General features: G+C 45.3%; 1 protein-coding gene across 1 annotated transcript in view; it reads right to left on the bottom strand.

The window, feature by feature from the left end:
• Window positions 1-23904, bottom strand: part of cdh23 (cadherin-related 23) — a gene marked incomplete at both ends in the record, with an annotated part of 775072 nt that overhangs the window by 392784 nt on the left and 358384 nt on the right.

Raw genomic sequence — 23904 nt, 5'->3', positions numbered from 1 at the left:
GTGTGTTTGCGTGTGTGTCTGGGATTCAGAGTGTTTGAGAGAGTGAGAATTGGTGTGTGTGTGTGTGTGTGTGTGTGTGATATAGCTAATGTAAAGTGCCAGACACATGATGTAAAACTAAAGGGATGCCTGCCCACTCTCTCTCTCTCTCTCTCTCTCTCTCTCTCTCTCTCTCTCTCTCTCTCTCTCTCTCTCTCTCTCCTCTCTCCCTCTCTCTCTCTCTCTCTCTCTCTCTCTCTCTCTCTCTCTCTCTCTTCTCTCTCTCTCTCTCTCTCTCTCTCTCTCACATGCACACACACACGCACACACACATGCACATCCATACACACAAACACACATACACACATGCACATGCATGCACATAAACACCCACACAAACACACACACACATACATGCAAACGCTCTCAAACACACACACATACAGATGAACACTCCTTGTCAAACACACACACCACTCTCTCTCACCACACTATGTTAGCACTGTGCCATCGCTGATGGCGAACATGATTGACCATCGTTGTAGAACTTGTAGCCAAGGAGTGTCTGTTCCGAAAGCGATCCCAGACGGGCTAGTTGGGTCAAGAACCAACATTCTGTGACCATTCTCTGGCTAAGATGTTTTGATGATTGATTTGACTTCTATGGACCTTTTATAAAATATTTAGCCCCCGTGTCCCTCCGAAAAATCCCGGCATTTTTTGTCAGATGGCCAAATCGAAAATATCTGCTGACGCCATCTTGAAAAATTTACTTTTGATCCAGAGCACCTAGAATCATGTATGAATACACTTTTTTGTGTAAGTCAACCATGACGATTCCAATTCTGACATTAGTTTGACTCTATGACATCAATTTAACCCAGAAATCCAAGATGGCCACCATCCAGTAGAGCAAAAATGTAGAAAGAGACAGCAGAGCGAAAATGTAACTTTTGAATGGGAAAGTAAGATTTGGTGTTTGGGCAGGGCTTCAGACTAACAACTTTCCCAATAGCTAGCTAGCTAGCAACAACAACTAGTTAGCTAATATAGTCATTGTAGCCCTGTGTTTGGGGTTTGTTAACCCTTGTGTTGTGTTCGAAAGCTGTTTCTTTCAGGAGTTATTTTGATGATGTTCTGAGCTTGTGCTCAGCATTCTGTTTCAAAAGGTATCTTGGACCACGCCATCTCGCCATTCCTTGACATGAAGAACTCCTGTTGACCTCGCTCATCCAGGCCTTCTTCTTCAATAGACTGCGAGTGTGTGTGTGTGTGTGTGTGTGCGTACGTGCGTGCATGCGTGCACTATCCCTTCATACAATGGGTTTCACGCTGGCTTGAATATGGAGCAGAGGAAGAGCAAGGCTTATTTTCATACATCTTACAATAAACCACCCAACAAGTCAGTTGTGAATGACATCATGGAGAAGCTGTCTACCATCATCGCAACTAAGCACATGCCCTTCGCCTTCTTAGTGGGAGATCATCCTGTGTACGTCCTCATCACTCTGCTCAACGCCGAGAACCCAAACAAGTACCATGACATTGTACCCTTTCTTGGTCCTTCCATACACAGTGTGTGATGATGAGCGCTATCTACAAGCGCTACAAGGGGAGTGAGCTAGGAGATGTACTTGTGGCAGGAGGAGTTATTGCAGAGGGCTCCGTCGACGTGCACTGAAAGGCAAGCATTACAAGAGGTGGCTGCGTTGCTTGAGGCTCATCTATGAGGCACTCATGAGTCAGCTGGTAAAGGGGAGGCTCATGCCCAACCTGGCTGATGAGACAAGGGAGAACCTTGAGATTCTGAGAAATATGAGTCTCTCCCAAGAACCCCGTGCAGCTGCACATGCGGCACTGGAGGATGATACTGACCTCGAGAGCCTCATCACCAATTTATTCACCCAGGTGGAGGCCAGTGACATGGCGGACTACTGGAGGGACTTCCTGTCTATGACGGATGCACTCATGCAGAATGTGCATGCAGTACATATCTGCAACTTGGATGAGTATGTCAACTCTCTGCGTGCCATGCTGCCATGGATGGTAGTGTACGACAACAATAGGTATGGAAGGTGGCTGCCTGACTTCTGGGCAATGCTGACAGCTCTCCCTGCTGATCAGGTCGCCTTCCTTCGTACTGACTTCACTCAGTCCATCACAGGCAACCCCTACTCCAACATGGCCTGGGACATGTGGATCGAGTGTACAATGAACAAGGGCAGCAAAATGAAGTCTGGCTGGCTCTCCATCCTCCAGAATGAGAAGCAGCTGCTGGTGCACTCCAGAAATGTGAACAATTTGGCCAAGATCCGGGTGGCTCACAATGCCCTGGCCACACACAAAAAAGCCAAGAGGAAGCACATAGAATGTGGTCCGAAAAGGATGAGAGAAGATGAGCAGCGAGTGCAGGACCTGGTCGCATGCATGCATGAGTTTGATTCCTTTTGATCCAGCCTCACCCACCCTCCGCACCCTACAGTCAGCCATGCCTGCCTCTGATGAACTCATCGCGGACTTCAACTCAGCCTATGCTGTGGGAGAGGAGAAGTTGACCAGCTTCTTGCAAGACCGAGTGTTCAGTAAGAAAACCTCCCTCCATGCACCTGTCCCTCTGAGCAAACGCTTGACATTTGCCAAGCAGCCCTGCATGGAGAAGCCCGGGGAGGAACTCAAAGCAAGAGCTGCTGAGATGGAGCGGAGTGCTCTCAAGGCAGTGATCGACCTGGTTGAGGTCAGTCAACTTGTGAATCTCTCAGAGTTGCTGGAACATCGTGTTGTCGAGGAATGTGTGGCCTTATTCAACTCCAATGGCACATATAGGAAGACACAGAAGAGCAAGCTCATTCAGAAGCTCTCTCTCCAATCTGTAGATCTGCAAGAACCCTACACCGCTCTTGTCGACATGGGCATGATCTGGAGGATGGCAACCCCATCAGCAGACACAAGATGGCACCCCATACAAGTGGTTGGACTATGTCCACAAGGTATCATCCTTGGCCGCCATGGTGATGCTGACCGTATTTTCTGTGTAAATGACCCGTACGACGCAGCATACTCAACTAAAGATGATGAGCGAGATCTGCGGGTACAAGGTAAGGTACATGTCCCCAACACCTACATGAAGCTGGGCGACCCCTTCCCCTCTGCCAGAGAGTTCAAAACACTGCTGTGTAGCGTCAGAAAGAGGGGGCGGCTACAAAAAGTAATATGCAGCTATCTGACTGACCTTGTTGCACAGGGTGTAGATACAGAGATCGTCTACTCTGTTGGCTCCCACTGCACCAACTTGTCAACCCAGCAACCAATGCAGAACTACAGCTTTGACCAGTCTGAGGCTGACACCATCCTCTTCTCTGCTTACACAGTTCTACGTGAGTCAGGCTACAGTGGCCCTGTGGTCATTGATGCAGCCGACACCGATGCCTATGTCATGGCAGCGGTCATCTCTCAACAGCTGCCCGGTATGCTCTGCATCAAGAGAAAGCAGAACACAGTCTTTTTGTATTGTATTGTATTGTGCAGCTACACTGCATTACAGGCTGTGATGCCAATTCAGGCTTCTATGACAAGGGTAAGTCGTCGGTGTATGACAAGGTGGCAAAGAGCCCTATGGCACGACGGCTGCTCTCGCGGTGTGGAGATAGCCTTGACCTTGAGGAGGAGGTGCTAGAGGAGCTGTTCGAGTTCACACAACATGTTATTTATGGCGACAAGAAGAGTAGCACCATGGCTGAGGCCCGTGCAACAAAGTGGAAGAGAATGAAGAACAAATCATTCATCCATCTCCCTCCAGATGCAGATAGCCTACGCCAACACTGCCTCCGTGCCAACTACTTGGCATATCTAGTGCGCCACCCCTCCCTGAAGCGACACCCTTCGCCACTCGGACATGGCTGGGAGCTGGTGGGTGGTCGCTGTCGCCCTGTCCGCCACACACGACCTGCTCTCCCATCACATCTACCTGCACCAGGGCCAGCTGAAGAAAGTGAGGAAGAGGAGAGTGAGGAGGATGATGATGAGAAGGGAGATGATGATGTATGGAGGAGGAGGGGTGATTCATTGGAATCTGATGATTCAGAATCTAGTGAGGCAGAATGCTCTGATTCGGACTGATCATGACATGTTTAAAGTGGTTTCATTGTTGGGGCGCTCCAGTAGCACACCACATAGCGTGCTGAGTCGCGAAGCGGTCGTCCCGGGTTCGTTTCCCAGTCCCGGCGACCATTTGCTGCATGTCTTCCCTACCTCTCCCCCCGTGCTCCCTCTCTCCCTCTATCTGTCCTGCGTGGCCAGAAAAAGCTGAAAATGCTATAAAGTTAAAAAATAATTAAGTAAAAAGAAGAAGAAAAAAAAAGTAGTTAATCTGTTCAAGTTACAGCTATTTAAGAGAGCGTATTTTGAAGTATAATTAGTTATCTTATCATACTGTACATTCATCAATTATTTTGCTGAGATCCTTATGAAGGTAGTTTGTTTAAAGTACAGCAGTACCATGGTAAAATTGGTTTTGACATTAAAAGTTACATTTTCGCTCTACTATATGGTGGCCATCTTGGATTTCTGGGACAAATTGATGTCATAGAGTCAAACTGATGTCAGAATTGGAATCGTCATGGTTGACTTACACAAAAAAGTGTATTCATACATGATTCTAGGTGCTCTGGATCAAAAGTTAATTTTTCAAGATGGCGTCAGCAGGTATTTTGGATTTGGCCATCTGACAAAAAATGCCGGGATTTTTCGGAGGGACACGGGGGCTAAATATTTTATAAAAGGTCCATAGAAGTCAAATCAATCATCAAAACATCTTAGCCAGAGAATGGTCACAGAATGTTGGTTCTTGACCCAACTAGGCGCTTAGAGTGGGGGAAGGTGACACAAGTTGGATAATCATGCAGAATTCTTACTGGTACACAAATGACAAAAACCATGGGATTTTTATACATTTTGGACCTGTACTATCTATATAGCGAAGAGACTAACATGTGCCGAGGAGAACGTCGCGGTAGCCGACGCCAAAGGTACGAGACCAGTGTTAACATGTCGGCTATTGAGAAGGCTAGTGGTACAGCTAGCGAGGCTTCACCAAGGCCACAGGACTGTGGTAAGAACCGGCAGACTAGGCCTAATCCAAAAACAAACGGCCCCAAAACTGTTGGAAAGAAAAATGCTAACCTCACACAGAAAACAGACTGCTTACTGATTGGAGATTCCACAACAAGGTATGTGGAGATGGCAAACACAGAAAATATATGTATAGACAACACATCTGTGAAAGAGCTGGCCGAAATACTTCCAACACTCATAAGACCGGACATAACAAAAATTGTCATTCACTCTGGATCGTTTGACATCCTGCGAAAGAAGACGGGCACAGAGACTTTGAAAGAGGATTTCACACGTTTAATGAACACACTAGACAAACATCAGTCTGTGTACATAGACACTGATGTGTCCATCAGTGGACCAATTGCATGCTTTCGCAGAGGACAAGAAGCCTTTAGTCGACTCCTACATTTTTATTCATGGTTAGGGTCTACATGTCTTACACGGCCTGAAATTCATTGACAATTTCAATGTTTTCTGGAATAACCCAGAACGCTTTCAAAGAAATGGCTTCTTCCCAAATCGCTTAGGTTCAAGGCTTCTAGCAGCAAACATGCGTCATGCCTTAATGGCCTCCAAGGATATCAGACTCATACCAGCACGAGAGATAATCACAAAGGACACAATCTCGCCACAAGGTGCAGCAGCAGCATCCCCCTCCCCCCCCCCCCCCCCCCATATCACACAAGGCCATCTCGTCTGATCAAATGTCCCCGAAAGCACTAGATTACGGTACAGTTTAGTACAACTGCCATGCCATCTCTCAAAACATACCGGTAATCATAACCAGCCAATGGCTTGGTGAAAAATATACGCCATCAATGCGTTTACCTGCTATTAACCTCAGGGCCATCAAGGTCAAGCCAAAGCAGAGCTCCTCTAAAGAAGTCCAACAAATAAAATTAGCCCTCCTAAATGTCAGATCACTGAATAATAATTTTTTTTTAGTAAATGATCTGATTAAAGAAAATAACTTAGATTGCATCTGCCTAGTAGAGACATGGCTAAATAATGACACAGCTACATCAATAATGATAGAAGCTTGTCCACCAGACTATAATTTTCTTCAAATACCCAGAAAAAATAGAAGAGGGGGAGGAGTTGCAGCAATCTTCTCCTCAAAACTCTTGTTTAGAATCACAGAACTAGGTGAGTTCATGTCGATGTAATATCTTGCCATTGAGCTCAAAACAGAATCAACGATTATCGTCACAATATACCGCCCGCCTAGACACTCACCAATATTTATACAGGAGCTCTCTGAACTGATCTCACTATGTGTTACCGGATATGATAAGGTGATCCTAAATGGAGACTTGAACATCCATTTTAATGAAGATGGAGAAGAAAACAGACTCCAAAACTATAGAACTAAAAAATCTACTGGATAGCTTTGACCTAACACAGCATATAACAAATGCGACTCACAGGCTTGGGAATACATTAGACTTAGTTATGACAACAACTGGGCTAAGCATACAAAATATTTCAATAACTGAATTACCTCTCTCCGACCATCACTGTATATTTTTTGATACTCAAATAACCCTTACTGTTGTGAAGGGCCAGATTAAACCGAATATATATATTTATTTATATATATATATTTAATTGTATTTGTATATTCTCTAATATTCCCTGATATCCCTTGTATATTCCTTGTACAATATGCATTGAATATCCATTCTAGCCTACTGAACATCCCATAATAGTCTCCATTCTACTATTGGTCGAGACCTTGGTGCCAGGCTGCCATACCCCCCAGACCCAGTTCAAACGTACCGCTCAACATGTACGAACAAGTCCTAGTTCCGCGTAGGAATCTGGCTACCGCACCACTAACGGTACTATTTGTTCATAGTGCGTATATATACTGCGCTACTAAAGTAGGACTTCCTTTTTCAGTCCAGTTTCTTACCCTCCAATAGAGTCACAGACGTAAAGCCTCCCCGCGACGCCACGTGTGGGAGTAAGGCCAAGTTCGGCCTACCATCGGTATTGAGACATCGTGTATATTAATATTTGAATAGTCATATTTGGCACTATATCGTCGAGTTGGACGTAGTCTATTAAGCTAATAATAGTCTGTTAATATATAGTGCTTCGTACGGTGAGAATACTACCGTAGCCAGCACCCCATCGTTTCGGGCAGAGAACTGGCTGCTTATCCAGGATGGTCGACCCCATGTGAGATTGCATCTGAGGAGCCCCAGAGCCGACGAGCGAGTGGACCTGTATACCGGATTATTCTACCGACGACAGCCCGCCTTCCCAGGCACGGATTATGCTTTGTATACAGTGATTATTCCATGGATAAAGACCCCCGACACTGCCGTGTGTTGGAACCCCCCCCCCCTGGAGAGGACGCAAGGTGAGGAGGCGCTCTGCAAGACGAGGTCGCTTCACGTCTCTCCACCGTGGACCGGAGAGAGCCGGCCCACAGAGAGTCCAGCTGCTTTCATCTGTGGTCCAAGGATCGCTGGCGCATTGAACTGCACAACTGTGGGTTCACCCAGGATACCCTTGGCCGGACGAGGCAGCCAGACTCTACCCCCCCCCCCCTCCTACTCCTGTTGTCTTACAAGCGACCGGATTAACCCCCCTAGTGTATCCAGTCTTATAATCATTAAAGTATCATTGCTGTTATTCCTTAACTATTCCAGGTCGTATATTTACCGCCTGCGCCATCAGAGATTGGACATTCTCTATTGATATACCAACGAATACTCTTTGCCATAAAAGTGCATACTATTTCAATTCATAAATGTAATTAAGTGATTAAGTGCTTGCTCTACACACCATTGCTGTGTAGTAATAAACGCATACTTCGACTTCGTACATTTGTGTTGGATCCGTTTCATCTACGTGAGAGTGTTTATCATAATATATTTATGCCGAGTACTGGGTGGCCGAATATAAAGTACAAAGGTAGTGGTAGTAAGTATCATATCTAGTAATACAGTCAGGGAATTGTACCCCTCAGTTACAATTGGTCCTTCGAGCCGGAGGGTAATTAGTGTAATATTAATATAGTGTTATTAATATTGAAATGGCCTATGATGAACACTCCACGAAACGATCCTCCTAACCAACGCCCGCAGCGCGAACGACGGCTCCCTCAGTACTTAGAGGCTTACGCTGTCAGTCAACAACCTAGTCTTCTACTAACAGTAAACGCGGTAAAACTAGAAAGTAAAAGTATGTCTAACCCCAACGCCCAGACTACCCCGACCATAGAGGCCCCTACGGGTTCTAATGTAACTGACCAAGTTCACGGTGGGGACCAGTGGGAACCAGACATGACTTCACACCCCGCCAGTACTGAAGAAGTAGTCCCCGATGAGTCCCGGGAGGAATACAACGCTACCGAGAGAGAACTCGGCACGGAAGAAGACGGGGAGAGCACCGTGGAGATAGAGCTCCAAGGCTCCGCAAGGAGTACCCCGAGGGAAGACTCCCCTATACAACCGCCTTCTCCCAGCGAGGCAGATAGGACCCTACAGCAGGCCTTCCTCATCAGCCTGAACGCCGCTGCTGAACGCGACCGACTGCAGATCCAGCAGCGGAGCGAAGAAGAGCATATACGTCTAGAAATAAGACGCATTCAGAGGGAAGAGAATGTGGCCCGAGACCGAGCAGACAGCCAGCGAGCAGCTGCTGGTGCTCTACGGGACGCAGAGCGCGACAGACAGCAAGCGCAACTAATAGAACAGCTGATCAGACGGACAACACCCTCTCCCTCCGCCAGAGGCTCCAGGAACTCGTCTAGACACACCTCCAGGGCGGCATCCCCTAGCCGAGTAAACAACCCTGAACTTGACCAACAGACGAGGTCTATACCCCCCACAGACCACCTCCCCCCACCGGTCCAAGCGAGACCTAGCAACCGGGAAGGAGCAGCATACCCTGTGGAGAGGCTAAACCAGAGACTACAAGCACTGGATGACCTAACTGAAGACGAAGAGGAAGAGGAGGAGAACCACGCCCGACGACAGCACAGTACTCTACCGGACCAGGAGGTCCGGTACAGCCCAGGCTATACTCCCGCGGAGCTGCGCTACAGACCCCCGACTCTATACCCGGGTGAGCACGACGCACGACCCGCACCGAGGAACAGCACCTGGACAAGCGGGCCATGGTACACTGCCGGTACCAGCCCATACCAAGGAGCGGGAGGAGACTCGCCTAGGAGGCCTCTCCCCAAACGCTCGCCGATGTATCCACAGTCAGCGTCATACATTGGCACGCCTATGGTACCCGACTTCACCCAAGAGAACCGGGCCCAGTATACAGAACTCCGCATGTGTCTGGAGACCATGTTGGTGGATGTATTGGATGAACGCCATAAATACGCCATCCTACTGAAGCACTTAAAGGTACCCCGCGCACATAATATAGCGCTCGCCTACGCGACTTCCACCACCCCATACACAGCAGCGCTGGTAGCATTGGACCAGAGGTATGGGCGCATATGGGATTACGTGATCCAGGAGATCCGACACATCGACCGCTTACCCCCAGCAATAGACAATCGAGCACTGGACGACCTGTCCATCAGAGTGCAGTCCCTGGTAGGGATGTTGGGAGCGCAGAGAGAGAAGGGGAGGCATGAACTTTACGCCAACTCAAATGTGGAAAGGATCTTGGAGAAGCTGCCGCCCGCTCGACAGGAGCGTTTTAGGCGGCAGAGAGACCACCGAGACCCGAATGGCCCCGAACCGAACCTCCTCGATCTAGCAGACTTCCTGGCGAGAGAAGTCAGCAGCCTACGGCTAGATACATTCGGACGGAGCACCCCTGGCTCCAGAGAAGGAACCAGACGACTAAATGATGGAAGAAGATCGGTGACTGTGATGCACCAATCGGAGTCAGTACCGAGCAGCAGGAGCCACAGTACCCCCTCCAGAACGGAGAAGTGGAAGATAGTGTGCCCCTACTGTGAGAAAGAACACTGGCTAGCGCAATGTGACTCCTTCCCCAAGCTGAACGCGGAGGAAGCAAGTCAATGGATAAAGTCCAACAAGCGCTGTTTTCGCTGTGCGCGCTCACACATGGCAGCCGAATGCCGCTTAAAGAAAAGGTGCACCAAGTGCGATGGAGCCCATCTGGACATACTTCACGACAGTAACAGACGGCGCCCTTCACCCGCACCATCCAGCAGCAAAGCGAGCGTCATGTACATCGATCCCGCCAGCAGCAGTGGAGCCCGAGTACTCCTAAAAGTAGTGCGTGTGACACTAAGCTACCAGAATAAAGTCCTGGACACTTACGCCGTCCTCGATGACGGGTCAGAGAAGACCCTTCTGCTCGCCTCCGCTGCGGCCCAGCTAGGGCTGCGGGGAAGCGAAACCCAAATGACAATTCGGACAATAAGACGAGATTTGAAGACGATAAAGGGCGAGAATGTCTCATTCTCTATCGCAGCAAGCGGCCAGCCTGAGCGACGGTACCAGATTACAGACGCTTTCACCAGCCAAGAAATAGGACTGTCGCGGTACACATACCCCGTCGCCAAGCTGATGGAGAAATATGCACATCTGCGCAAGTTACCAATCCCGCTCATAGACAATGCTATGCCGACCCTGTTGATAGGCTCCGACCATGCAGACCTCATTGTCCCGATAGACCGGGTTCATACCGGACCCCGAGGCTGTCCTGCAGCAGTCGAGACCCGTTTGGGATGGACTCTCCAAGGCCCGCTCGCCAAATCTCTCAACCGAAGTACAGCCACTAGATGTCTCCACTCCCGAGTCACAGAGGGAGAAACCGCACTCCTGCAACACGTAGAGCGGCTATGGACCTTGGAACAAATGCCCTTTAAGAACGGAAAGAAAGACATTCGCTCTAAAGATGACATTTACGCCATTCACCTCCTCGAGACAGGGACCAAGAGAGTCCCGGTCAACGGCGTGTTGAGATACGCCACGCCACTCCTGCGGCGAGAAGGAATGCCTACTTTCCACGCCAAGACAGACGCCACAGAACGGTACCTGCTGAACACGGAGCGGCGCTTAGCCAAGAACCCCGCCCAAGAGAGTGTATACCGCGCTGAGATTGAGAAGCTCATCACAGCGGGACACGTCACAAAGATGGACATTAAAGAGGCTGACCAGACCACTGAATCGTGGTACGTGCCTCACCACAAGGTCCATCACAACGGTAAAGACCGCATAGTATTTAACTGCAGCTACCAGATCGGATCCCAAAATCTGAATAAAGAGTTACTGCCCGGTCCCACACTCGGCCCCTCCCTACTCGGCGTTCTACTCCGCTTCCGCCAGGAAAAGGTGGCCATCAGCGGGGACATTAAAGGAATGTTCCTGCAGGTGAGATTAGTAGAGGAGGACAAGCCCCTGTTACGGTTCCTATGGAGAGAGAAGCCAGGAGATGAGCACCCAGCCATCTACCAATGGGAAGTCCTCCCCTTCGGAACGACGTGCAGCCCCTGCTGTGCTACATTTGCACTACAGAAACATGTAGCAGAGGACCCAGCAGCGGACGAAGAGGTCCGACACAGCGTAAAGAACAGCTTCTACGTAGACAACTGTCTACAAAGCCTTTCAACCCAGGAAGAAGCTGAGGCTCTCCTGATTAAACTCCGCGCCTCATTGATCAAAGGCGGCTTTGATCTCAGGCAGTGGGCCAGCAGCGATCCGCAAGTACTGCGCAGCCTCTCCTCCGAGGACAAGGCAGCCAGCAGCGAGACCTGGATGGCTACAATCCCGGGAGAAGCCCAGGAGATGACCCTGGGATTGGTGTGGCGATTCAAAACAGATTCGCTTCACTACAGACACAAGCCCCTGACTACGGAGCAGGGAAGGCCGGCGGCGGCGCCGACCACCAGATGGAGTGTGTACACAACACTCGCCCGACAATATGACCCGCTAGGATGTATTCTACCGTACACCACCAGGGCAAAAATGATTGTACGAGCATTGTGGGACAAGGACCAGGGCTGGGACGACCCCATTCCCACACACCTTGCATCCACCTGGAGAGAGTGGGAGATGGAGCTCCACTCACTCCCAGGCGTTAATATGCGCCGAAGCTACTTCCCACCCACGGTGAGGCCAGAGACATGTAAAATGGACTTACACGTCTTCAGTGACGCCTCAGAGGTCGCATACGGATCAGTAGCCTACTTGCGGGCCCAAGAAGAGGGGGGAGAGATCTACACAGCATTTGTCCTCGCCCGCTCGAGAATAGCCCCACGCAAGCAACAATCTATCCCACGCCTAGAGCTCTGCGCAGCCCTAGCCGGAGCGCACCTAGCCACGCTCATCCAACGTGAGCTCACCATACCGGTGTCTAGAACAATCCTGTGGTCAGATTCCACGACAGTACTCGCCTGGATCAAATCGGACTCATGCAAGTACAAAGTCTTCGTGGGAATCAGAGTCACCGAGATTCAAGACTTAACCGAAGAGTTAACCGGAGAAACAGAGTGGCGCTACGTTGATACAAAACAGAACCCAGCTGACGTCATCACCCGGGGAATGCCCCTAGATGACCTCACCCGTCGCAATGTCTACAGTGACGGCCCAGCATTCCTAAAGCTCCCGGAAGGAGAGTGGCCCACGCCTATCCCGAGGGAAGCCAGTCAGGAGGAGGCTGAGAATAAGAAGCCTGTGTTCTGTGGATTGAGCACTGTTATCTCCGCAGACCCCAACACACTCCTGATGGGGCTAGATCCCGCGTTACCCCAGACAATGTACCGGCCTGAAGAAGCGAACGGCCGACGAATGTGGAGGTACAGCCAAGTATTAGCCGACAAGTTTTGGAGCAGTTTCCTACTACACTACCTACCGTCTCTACAGACCCGCCAGAAGTGGGTAAAGGAGAGAGACAATTTGACAGAAGGAACAGTCGTCATGATTATTGATCAATCACTGCCCAGAGCTATGTGGCCGGCCGGCCGCGTAAGCAAAGGGATCACCGGTGCCGACGGCAAGGTCCGAGCAGCTGAAGTGCCTGTCCAGGGTCGCACTTACACCCGTCCCGTGGCGAGGCTCATAGAACTGCCCCGACTCCCAGACACAATCGATGATGACCATGACCCTATAACCATATGACTTTGTGAAGTTGACTGACCCCTACAGCAAACCCTTATGTGTAAATAGACAACGCGATTAATCTGTCTCTGCTTAACTGATTAGGTCTGGGACCAATCAGGGGGTGGCTGTTGTGAAGGGCCAGATTAAACCGAATATATATATTTATTTATATATATATATTTAATTGTATTTGTATATTCTCTAATATTCCCTGATATCCCTTGTATATTCCTTGTACAATATGCATTGAATATCCATTCTAGCCTACTGAACATCCCATAATAGTCTCCATTCTACTATTGGTCGAGACCTTGGTGCCAGGCTGCCATACCCCCCAGACCCAGTTCAAACGTACCGCTCAACATGTACGAACAAGTCCTAGTTCCGCGTAGGAATCTGGCTACCGCACCACTAACGGTACTATTTGTTCATAGTGCGTATATATACTGCGCTACTAAAGTAGGACTTCCTTTTTCAGTCCAGTTTCTTACCCTCCAATAGAGTCACAGACGTAAAGCCTCCCCGCGACGCCACGTGTGGGAGTAAGGCCAAGTTCGGCCTACCATCGGTATTGAGACATCGTGTATATTAATATTTGAATAGTCATATTTGGCACTATATCGTCGAGTTGGACGTAGTCTATTAAGCTAATAATAGTCTGTTAATATATAGTGCTTCGTACGGTGAGAATACTACCGTAGCCAGCACCCCATCGTTTCGGGCAGAGAACTGGCTGCTTATCCAGGATGGTCGACCCCATGTGAGATTGCATCTGAGGAGCCCCAGAGCCGACGAGCGAGTGGACCTGTATACCGGATTATTCTACCGACGACAGCCCGCCTTCCCAGGCACGGATTATGCTTTGTATACAGTGATTATTCCATGGATAAAGACCCCCGACACTGCCGTGTGTTGGAACCCCCCCCCCCTGGAGAGGACGCAAGGTGAGGAGGCGCTCTGCAAGACGAGGTCGCTTCACGTCTCTCCACAGTGGACCGGAGAGAGCCGGCCCACAGAGAGTCCAGCTGCTTTCATCTGTGGTCCAAGGATCGCTGGCGCATTGAACTGCACAACTGTGGGTTCACCCAGGATACCCTTGGCCGGACGAGGCAGCCAGACTCTACCCCCCCCCCCCCCCCTCCTACTCCTGTTGTCTTACAAGCGACCGGATTAACCCCCCTAGTGTATCCAGTCTTATAATCATTAAAGTATCATTGCTGTTATTCCTTAACTATTCCAGGTCGTATATTTACCGCCTGCGCCATCAGAGATTGGACATTCTCTATTGATATACCAACGAATACTCTTTGCCATAAAAGTGCATACTATTTCAATTCATAAATGTAATTAAGTGATTAAGTGCTTGCTCTACACACCATTGCTGTGTAGTAATAAACGCATACTTCGACTTCGTACATTTGTGTTGGATCCGTTTCATCTACGTGAGAGTGTTTATCATAATATATTTATGCCGAGTACTGGGTGGCCGAATATAAAGTACAAAGGTAGTGGTAGTAAGTATCATATCTAGTAATACAGTCAGGGAATTGTACCCCTCAGTTACACTTACTAAAACAAAAAAATAAATCATAGTTCAAAAGAGGCTCCTAAACGACAAGGCTGAATCAAAGTTAATTGATCTTATCAGACTACATGAACCACACAATCATGATAGCTCTCTAAATGAAATGGTAGAAAATCTCAATGATCTCAGTCAATATTAAATTCTGTCGCCCCACTAAAAACGAAAAAGAAGAAAACCAGAGCCTCGCCCTGGTTGAACTATAATACGGTCAACAAAGAAAAAAGGAAATGTCGTGCAGCGGAGCAAAAATGGAGAAAAACAAAAAACACCATATGCTGTGATATATACAAAGATGCTTTAACTGCTTATAATAAAACCATCCGCTTAGCAAGGAAAAACTACTTCTCTAAAATCATTACAGAAAATGCTGGAAACTCCAGAATCCTTTTTTCCACTATTAATGTACTACTCAACACTGCCCCTACACCTCCTCAGTCATCAACGGTTAAGTGTGAAGAACTTGCACTATTCTTTAACAACAAAATAACCTTGATCAGGGCCAGCATTACTCATGATGGAAATAAAGCTGATTGCAGCAAACCGCACAATGTAACCATGAGAAGATTCACAGGCATCACATTAGATGTACTCTGCAAAACTGTCTCAGAATGTAACTCCTCCACCTCAGACATTGACCCTATACCTACAGCTTTCTTCAAACGGGTGTTTAATAGTGTTTCAAGCCCTGTGCTAGATATCATAAACACTTCCCTTAGAACTGGTATTTTCACAGATGCCTTTAAAACAACAGTTGTAAAGCCATTACTAAAAAAACCTAACTTGGATAGTAATGAAATGGCAAATTATCGTCCATTATACAACGGCATGCAAATTTCTCGATTCTGATTGGCCATTCACACGTCTTTATTGGCAACAATCCACGGTCCTGGGCTCAGGACCCGCCCACAACTGAATCACATATCACTCCCCGGCTCACTCCGGGAGAAAACAGGATCGCGGACAACAAATGGTTATGTTGAAAGCACCATAACGACTAAATATGAAGCGATTCTGTCAAGGGGAATGTGTTAGTATTTTAAACAATGTTGGATGATGTAATTGATGGGTCTTGACTCAATCTAGAACAAAAGAAAAATCGCGGATTGATTGATAGATTAATTGATTGATTTAAATTTCTTCCTTCCTACTTTCTACAGACTGCAGCGTTCTCTCTCACACACTGTCCGACGCTGGCGTACCCACAAACACACACACACACATACACACACACACACACACACACACACACACACATACACACACACACGCACACACACACTGTGACACACACACACACACTAGGACCGCTACTGTTCCTAATTTATGCAAATGACATGTCGTCAGCTTGTGACTGCAACTTGTTCCTGTTTGCGGACGACTCAGCCCTGCTGGTCTCTGACAAGAACAAGTTACAGGTTGAAAAAACCCTCAGCTCGGAACTAGGCAGAATCTGCATATGGCTCGCTGATAACAAACTATCATTACACATGGGCAAAACAGAGTCCATTCTCTTCGGTTCAAATAACAAACTCAGCAAGACCGACGGCTTCTCAGTTACAGTGGGTGACAATATTGTCACAAGGAAAGATGAAATTACCTACCTGGGTTCCATCCTAGAGGCTAATCTCTCCTGTGACAAAATGGCATCCAATGTAATAAAAAAAGTCAACCAACGAACTCGGTTCTTGTACCGGATCTCCTCTCTGGTAAACAAGAATACCCTGAAGACTCTGGCAGGAGCACTCATTCAGGGGTACTACGACTATGCTTGCACCTCATGGTACCAAAGCACCTCAAAGGCGCTAAAAACAAAATTACAAACATCTCAAAACAAACTGGTCAGACTACTGCTTGACCTTACTCCTAGAACCCACCTCACCCCTGCCCACTTTGACAACCTAGGATGGCTTAGAGTAGATGACAGAGTACAGCAACTTGCAATGGGCCTGGTCTACAAGATACACTACACGACCAAGGTACCCATGTACATGGCAAAATACTTCCCAAAGGTCAGTGAATACCACGATCACAACACCAGAGGGAGCTCCACAAATCATGTTAAACCCAGATTCGGCTCAAATAAGGGACTAAACACGTTTCGCAATTATGCCACATCAATGTGGAACGCCCTACCCAAAGCTGTAAAGGAATGTGGATCACTACCCACTTTCAAAACCTCTCTCAAGAGACACCTACGGGAGACTGCAATTCAACACTGGCCCCTGTAAATATCCTAACCCAACCCCCTCCAATGTACAGTCATTTACCTAGTATGGTTTTGTCAATAGTCCAATGTACAATTTTGTTTGTTTGTACAGAGTCTCCCCCCCCTCAATGTACAGTTTTGCTTGTTTATACAGTGTGCCCCCCCCCCCCCCCCCCCCCAACCACCTCCAATGTAAATTACCCAGTATGGTTGTCAATATCCCAGTGTACCCAACCCCCCCCACCCAACCTCCTCCAATGTACAGTTTCTACGTCAAATGTATATACTCCCTTTTCTTGACTCCTTCTGTATCACAAACAGTACTGTATTTGCAAATCTGGTATGTCATAAATGTATAGATGTAGCAGTACTGACTATCTGTATGTCATGTATGTCATATATGTCCTGATGAATTGAAAATGGGGGACCCTGGTGTAAACAAGACGAAAGTCTTTCTCTGGTCTGCATCCCCTTAACAATTGTGTGTATTGAGCTGTACTGTATTGTACCCATTCTGCAATCTGTTAATAAAGTTTTCAATCAATCAATCAAACACACACACACACACACACGCACACACACACACACACACACTCCTGTCTGCAACAGCGGGGGAGTCAGACTGAGAGAGAAGCAGCGCTGTTTTAAGTGAGCATGGTCTATTGAATTGATTGATTGGTTGATTGCTAATTTTATTACTGTACCCCTGGTTTCCAACTGGTTAAGTTTAGGCTAAAAGAAATAAATAAAAAAATAGGGCAAAGAAAACGTTTTTTTCCTATAGGGCAAAGAAAACGTTTTAATTTGTTTTACCTACTTTATATTCTGCATCTGGTAATAAAATTTTCAATCAATCATTCCAATAATACACAGTTGGATGTGTTAGTTGGTTGGATGCACTTCAAGCTGCTTCCACATGAGGCAACTTCTCTCAATCATTCCAATAATACACAGTTGGATGTGTTAGTTTGGTTGGATGCACTTCAAGCTGCTTCCACATGGAGTTGTGGGAACTACTTTTTCTGGCGGATGGTTTTTTCAATAAATCTTCGATTAATGTGTGTTTATTGTATAGAAATAAGGTTGGATGAATCTGGCAGTTGTATAAAAGCTTTACACCACGTGCAGTCGTGATTTGTGACCAATAAACCATGCCTAGGGGGGTCTAACGACCCTCGGCTGCGCCTCGGGCCTAACAACCACCCCTAGGCATGGTTTATTGGTCACAAACCACTCCTGCGTGTGATGTAATGCTTAAATATCCAACCTACCATTCATTAGTAAAGTACTTGAAAAGATAGTTTCAGTTCAAATAAATTCCTTTCTTGAAGAAAACAACATCTTAGAAGAATTTCAGTCAGGATTCAGAAAATATCATAGCACTGAAACTGCCCTCACCAAAATAATCAGTGACCTCAGGCTAAACTCTGACGAGAATAAGATCTCCATCCTTATCTTGCTAGATCTCAGTGCAGCATTTGATACAATCGATCACGATATTCTAATCGATCGTCTTGAAAACCATGTCGGTTTGTCAGAACATGTGCTAGGCTGGTTTAAAACATACATCAGAGGGAGGAAATTCTATGTTAAACTAGGAGATCACATGTCTGATATATACGACAACAACTATGGAGTTGCACAAGGGAGTTGCTTAGGTCCTTTACTCTTCTCCCTTTACATGTTACCACTGGGTGATATCATCAGAGAACATAATGTAGATTTCCATAGCTATGCGGATGATACACAACTGTACATATCTGCTGAACCAAATGATACAGCGATTAGCTCCATTACAGACTGCTTACTGGCAATAAATAAATGGATGAGTAAGAACTTCCTGAAACTAAACGAGAACAAAACTGAAATTCTAATTATCGGCCCCAAAACTAAAAAAAGAAACACTTTGGTTGCCATGGGTTAAATTCATGATATACCATAGGTTGCCGGCTCTATTTGTCTATGGAGAAGTACCCCTTCTTTGCATGGCTATAACTTTTTAAATTCTATTGCTACATTGCCATTATTAGGGCCCATTCAAAGTCCTATATGTATTGTTCATTGTGTAGCAACGTTAAACTTTTTCATTCACATATTCATAGTAAAGTATGGTCTAATGTATAAGTATGTTTTCATCTCTTTCTGCAGCTTTCTCCAGAACGTGATCTATAGCCCCAAATGCATTATATTGATGATGCAATACAGTTTTATGGCAATCAGCGTGATATAAAAAATTCCAACTAGACGTACTTCTAGAAGTTACTACACATCATCTGATGTTGACCGGATGGGCTAGGGGGCGTTTATAATTCCGTGGGCAGCGTTATACCAATCATCTAATGTGGGTCAAATGTTGATCATAGCAGTTAGTATCGAAGACGGTAATTTTACACGCTAAAACTCACCCCAGTCTCCGCGCGCCGTTGGGCGATCATCGTAGAGTAGAAATTTGATCATTATGGGATGTAAATTTACCCGGTCCATTTCCAGCTTGTATAATGGTATATACGTCCAAATCATGTTGTTTATAGAGTTATTGGCAATCGATCGCTATGTAGTGTGTCGAGATCGAGTCCCGGAACCTATAGCGAGTGCCCGGAAGTAATACGGCCGATCAGCACAACCTCCATAGCACTTCCTGTTAAGCGATTGCGCCGATCGGCCACCAGATGGCGCTCCTGAACCGCCAGAGAGCTCAGTGGGTCCTCCTGGTGGATCTCAGGCCAGCGGAGGGGAAATATGAATCCGATCGCAGATTTTTGAAATATTGATATAAGGACGCTGTAAAGCGTCCTCCGGCAACTTGAGCATGGCCGGGAATTACGCTTTTAAGCGTTTTCCGGCAGTCAAAGAACCTGGGAGGACTAACCCCTTCGATCAAATCTGAGGTCACTAGTCTCGGGGTTATCATAGATTCAGAACTGAACTTCAATTCTCATATTAGCAAAGTGACGAAAACATCGTTCTTCCATCTCAGAAATATAGCAAAAGTACGACCATTTATTAATCAGAACGATGCTGAGAAGCTAATTCATGCATTCATATCTAGCCGGTTAGACTACTGTAATGCACTTTTCACAGGTCTCCCTAAGAAAACCACAGAGAGGCTTCAGCTAATCCAAAACTCTGCAGCCCGACTGCTAACTAGAACCAAAAGGAGAGAGCACATTAGTCCAGTCTTAGCTGCTTTACACTGGCTTCCTGTAACATTTAGAATTTACTTTAAGGTCCTTCTCCTTAAATACAAAGCTCTAAATGGACAGGGACCTAGCTACATCGCCAACACTCTAATAAATTACACACCAGCAAGAACACTGCGATCATCAGCTGCTGGACTACTAGAGGCTCCCAGAAACAGTCAAAAGAGGATCGGTAATGCAGCCTTTATCAACTATGCCCCAAAACTGTGGAACAAACTACCCCAAAACATCAGAGAAGCCAACTCGCTAGACATCTTTAAAAGACAGCTTAAAACCTATCTCTTTGCTCAGGCATTTCACTGTGGGGTAATGCAGGCAAATATCTGAAGATAGATATCTGCTACCACCTAGTGGCAAGGGTAAATATTATTATAGAAACATCAGGGATATCCTGACACAAATTGTACTTACCTGCACTATTCTTACCCTGCCTACTTTTATACACTGCCTATCAAATTTATGTGTTGGTTATCACACTTTTTACTTCTTACTGATGACTATTTTTAAACTGAATCATTTTAAACAATTTTTATTATTTGTATTACTGAATCAAACTGTAAACAGAGCTATATTCTTACCCTACCTACTTTCATACACTTCCAATGAAATTCAAATGTCGGTTCTATGACTTTTGACCTAAATCTAGCAAAGTTGTTTACCATTCCAGTTAGGTACATCGTGCCAAGGTTGATTCTCCTAACTGGGCCATTTTCATCTGATTGAACAATCTTATCACACTTTTTACTGTAACCTTGCTATTTACATTTTTTATTTTTATGCTCGCTTATGCCTGTATGTTTACTGTTGTTGTATGTCTGTTCTATTTTATAATTTCTAGACTATTTTTAAACTTAATAATTTTAAACTATTTTATTATTTGTATTACTGAATAGAGAGCCTATTAGGATGCTAGATCCTAATGTGAAACACTGTGATTTACCATACCTTGCTATGCTCGCTCATGTCTGTATTTTTTACTGTTGTGAAGCACTTTGAACTGCAACCTCTGTATGCAAAGTGCTATACAAATACAGTTATTATTATTATTATTATTATTATTATTATTATTATTATTATTATTATTATTATTATTATTATTATTATTATTATTATTATTATTATTATTATTATTATTATTATTATTATTATTATTATTATTATTATTATTATTATTATTATTATTATTATTATTATTATTATTATTATTATTATTATTATTATTATTTATATAAGACTTCAGGCTATGGAACCATTATCTTTTCCAGCGCCTACCTCTCAGCTGGAACTCACAAATTGGCATCTGGCAACCAGTAAAAAACCTTTACTTCAGTGTGTTCAAACCTCTGTTACTCTATTTCATTAGCACTAAAAGTGGTCTTCCTTTATTTATTGTATCAGAAACTTCAGAATGTTATCTTTCAAAAGAGACCAGGGCCCTGTTTCATGTACGTGGTTCAACTAAGTCGATCAAGATGTCCATTATCCAGCTTCAGTTAACCCGATGTTCGAAGCCGGGATTTTCCTGTTTCACAAAGGTGGATTCAGTCTCGTTAACTCAAGCCAGACTTGCGAGTCAGGCTAAATGCGCGCGGCCGTTTTAGGTGAAAAGCCAGCACGTATCGATGGCAGAGATCCTGATTCTCAACGGCATTGATTGATTAATTGATTTAAGACTTTATTGACAGATTGCAATACGGCTCAATCGCCTCGCCGACAAGTTAAATGCGTTATCTATAGGCTAATTCTAAGTCCCTCATTACCTCAATCAATCAGATTATATTTCTTTAAACTTGCCTGCTGGATTGAATAATCAAATGAGATCTTGCTAGCGAAAATTATTAGTTAACTGTTATACAGAATTACGATACGGCTCTCTTACCCATTGATTGATGTATAGTCAATCTTTTACTAATCTTCTCTGTGGTGTAACGGATTCTTCTTTTGACTTTCACACGGACGACCGGGGTTCAAGACCCGTCTTTTCCTTCTTTTTGCAATATAGGAATAATTCAATTTGGTGCACGTTGAGAGCTATATAAAGAATGACATCCTCAATGCATGTAGATTTATAATATTTTAACTTAAAACCAGGCTACTTTGGCGTATAATCATTAATATTATATTCAAAAAAATCATATTGGAAACACCGGGATTTGAACCCCGGTCGCTGGATTGGCACGCTTGAGCACTACCGCTGCACCACTGTGCCAGATGGGATAAATTCATTGATTATACATTAATGAACGAGAGACCCGTGTTTAGAATATCCTTTGTTTTGAATGAAGTTTATCTCTTTATCCTCATTCATTAATGTGACGTCAACGGCTCATTCAATTTCTCAAATCCGTCAAACAGCGCATCTCATCAGACATCTTAATCCCAGTTACAATTAAAATAACCACATCATGTGTACATCGCACGAGCGAGCGCCACCGTCGCCACGGTATATATAACGTGCATTATTTAGGACAAAGTGAATTTAATATCAGCATTTTGGGTCTATTTTACATTTCAAAAGCCCCCTCTGGAAGAATGGAGCACAAAAACGTAATTCAGAATGGTATAATGCAGATCGTAGACTGTGGGAATAGTTTCAGGAAACGGGCTGTCACTTCTTTGCGGGGGCGTGGCGATAGTTCAGGCTAACTTGAACTTGAACTCTGCTTTCGACCAGGCTCAAACTTTTGGATATGTTGTCATGGTGATTTGGAAAATCCACGTTCATGAAATCGGAAAGTCCGGCTAACCCAGTTATCCAGCTAAAGTTATCCGGCTAACTCAGTTATCCAGGTACAAGAAACAGGGCCCAGGCTTATTATGCATGTGCTATAAGTATACAGTTTAAAGATACGCTGTAAAAAAAAAGTATGCAGTCCTCAAGTTCAAGTAAAAAAAATTGCCAAGAATGCAAAGAAAAATCATAATTCATATTCTCCTTTGTTTCATCACAATTTAGCCAAGCCTAGTAATAGACACAATATTTCTGACACTGGGAATACATTCACTGAGGTCCATAGATGTCCCTAGATACCAAGAATATGCAAATGGTCCTTGTAGAAGTGGAGCAATATTCCATTATGTATGTATAGTATGTATTTTAGGCGGATTTTCTGAAAATAGGCTCCGGGTGGAAGAGGTTAAGCTTAAATTGTGATGAAACAAAGGAGAATATGAATTATGATTTTTCAGTGAATAACACCATGCTAATAATGACCAAACATTAAAAACTGCCACTGATCTCGTTCAGTACCTTCTTGAGATCATGTGTACAAAAAAATCTAAGGAACGTATTGATGATAATATACATTATAAATGCTGTTGTGACATGGTTATGATGTTTATACTTGAATACGTTTGGGAAAAAAACGCTACTTTTATAGAACAATCTGGAGATATTGATTTATGACCAGATGTCATTTGCGGTCCGCCGACGGACCGCACAGGCGGAAGAGGTTAATATACTGTGTCTACTTTCATTCATTATGTACTTTCATTCATCATCTACTTTCATTCATTAATATCTACTTTCATTCATCATCTACTGCCCAGTGTCCCATATGAATGTAACCAGGTCAAAAGTGGCATTGTCGGGTTCGCCAGGGTGGCACACCAAGTAACGCACTTCAGTGCAACGCGGCCGTCCCGGGTTCGACTCCCCATTTGCCGAATGTCTCCTCCCATCCTTCCTCTCTGTCTATCCAATAAAGCAATAAAAAATGTCAAAAAAAAATCTAAAAAAAAAAAAATGGCATTGTCTTCTAAAACCTTTTT

The sequence above is a fragment of the Notolepis coatsorum genome (genome assembly GCF_963971535.1).
Source record: "Notolepis coatsorum genome assembly, chromosome: 9".
Lineage (NCBI taxonomy): Eukaryota > Metazoa > Chordata > Actinopteri > Aulopiformes > Paralepididae > Notolepis > Notolepis coatsorum.
This window is presented reverse-complemented; position numbering and strand designations above follow the sequence as displayed.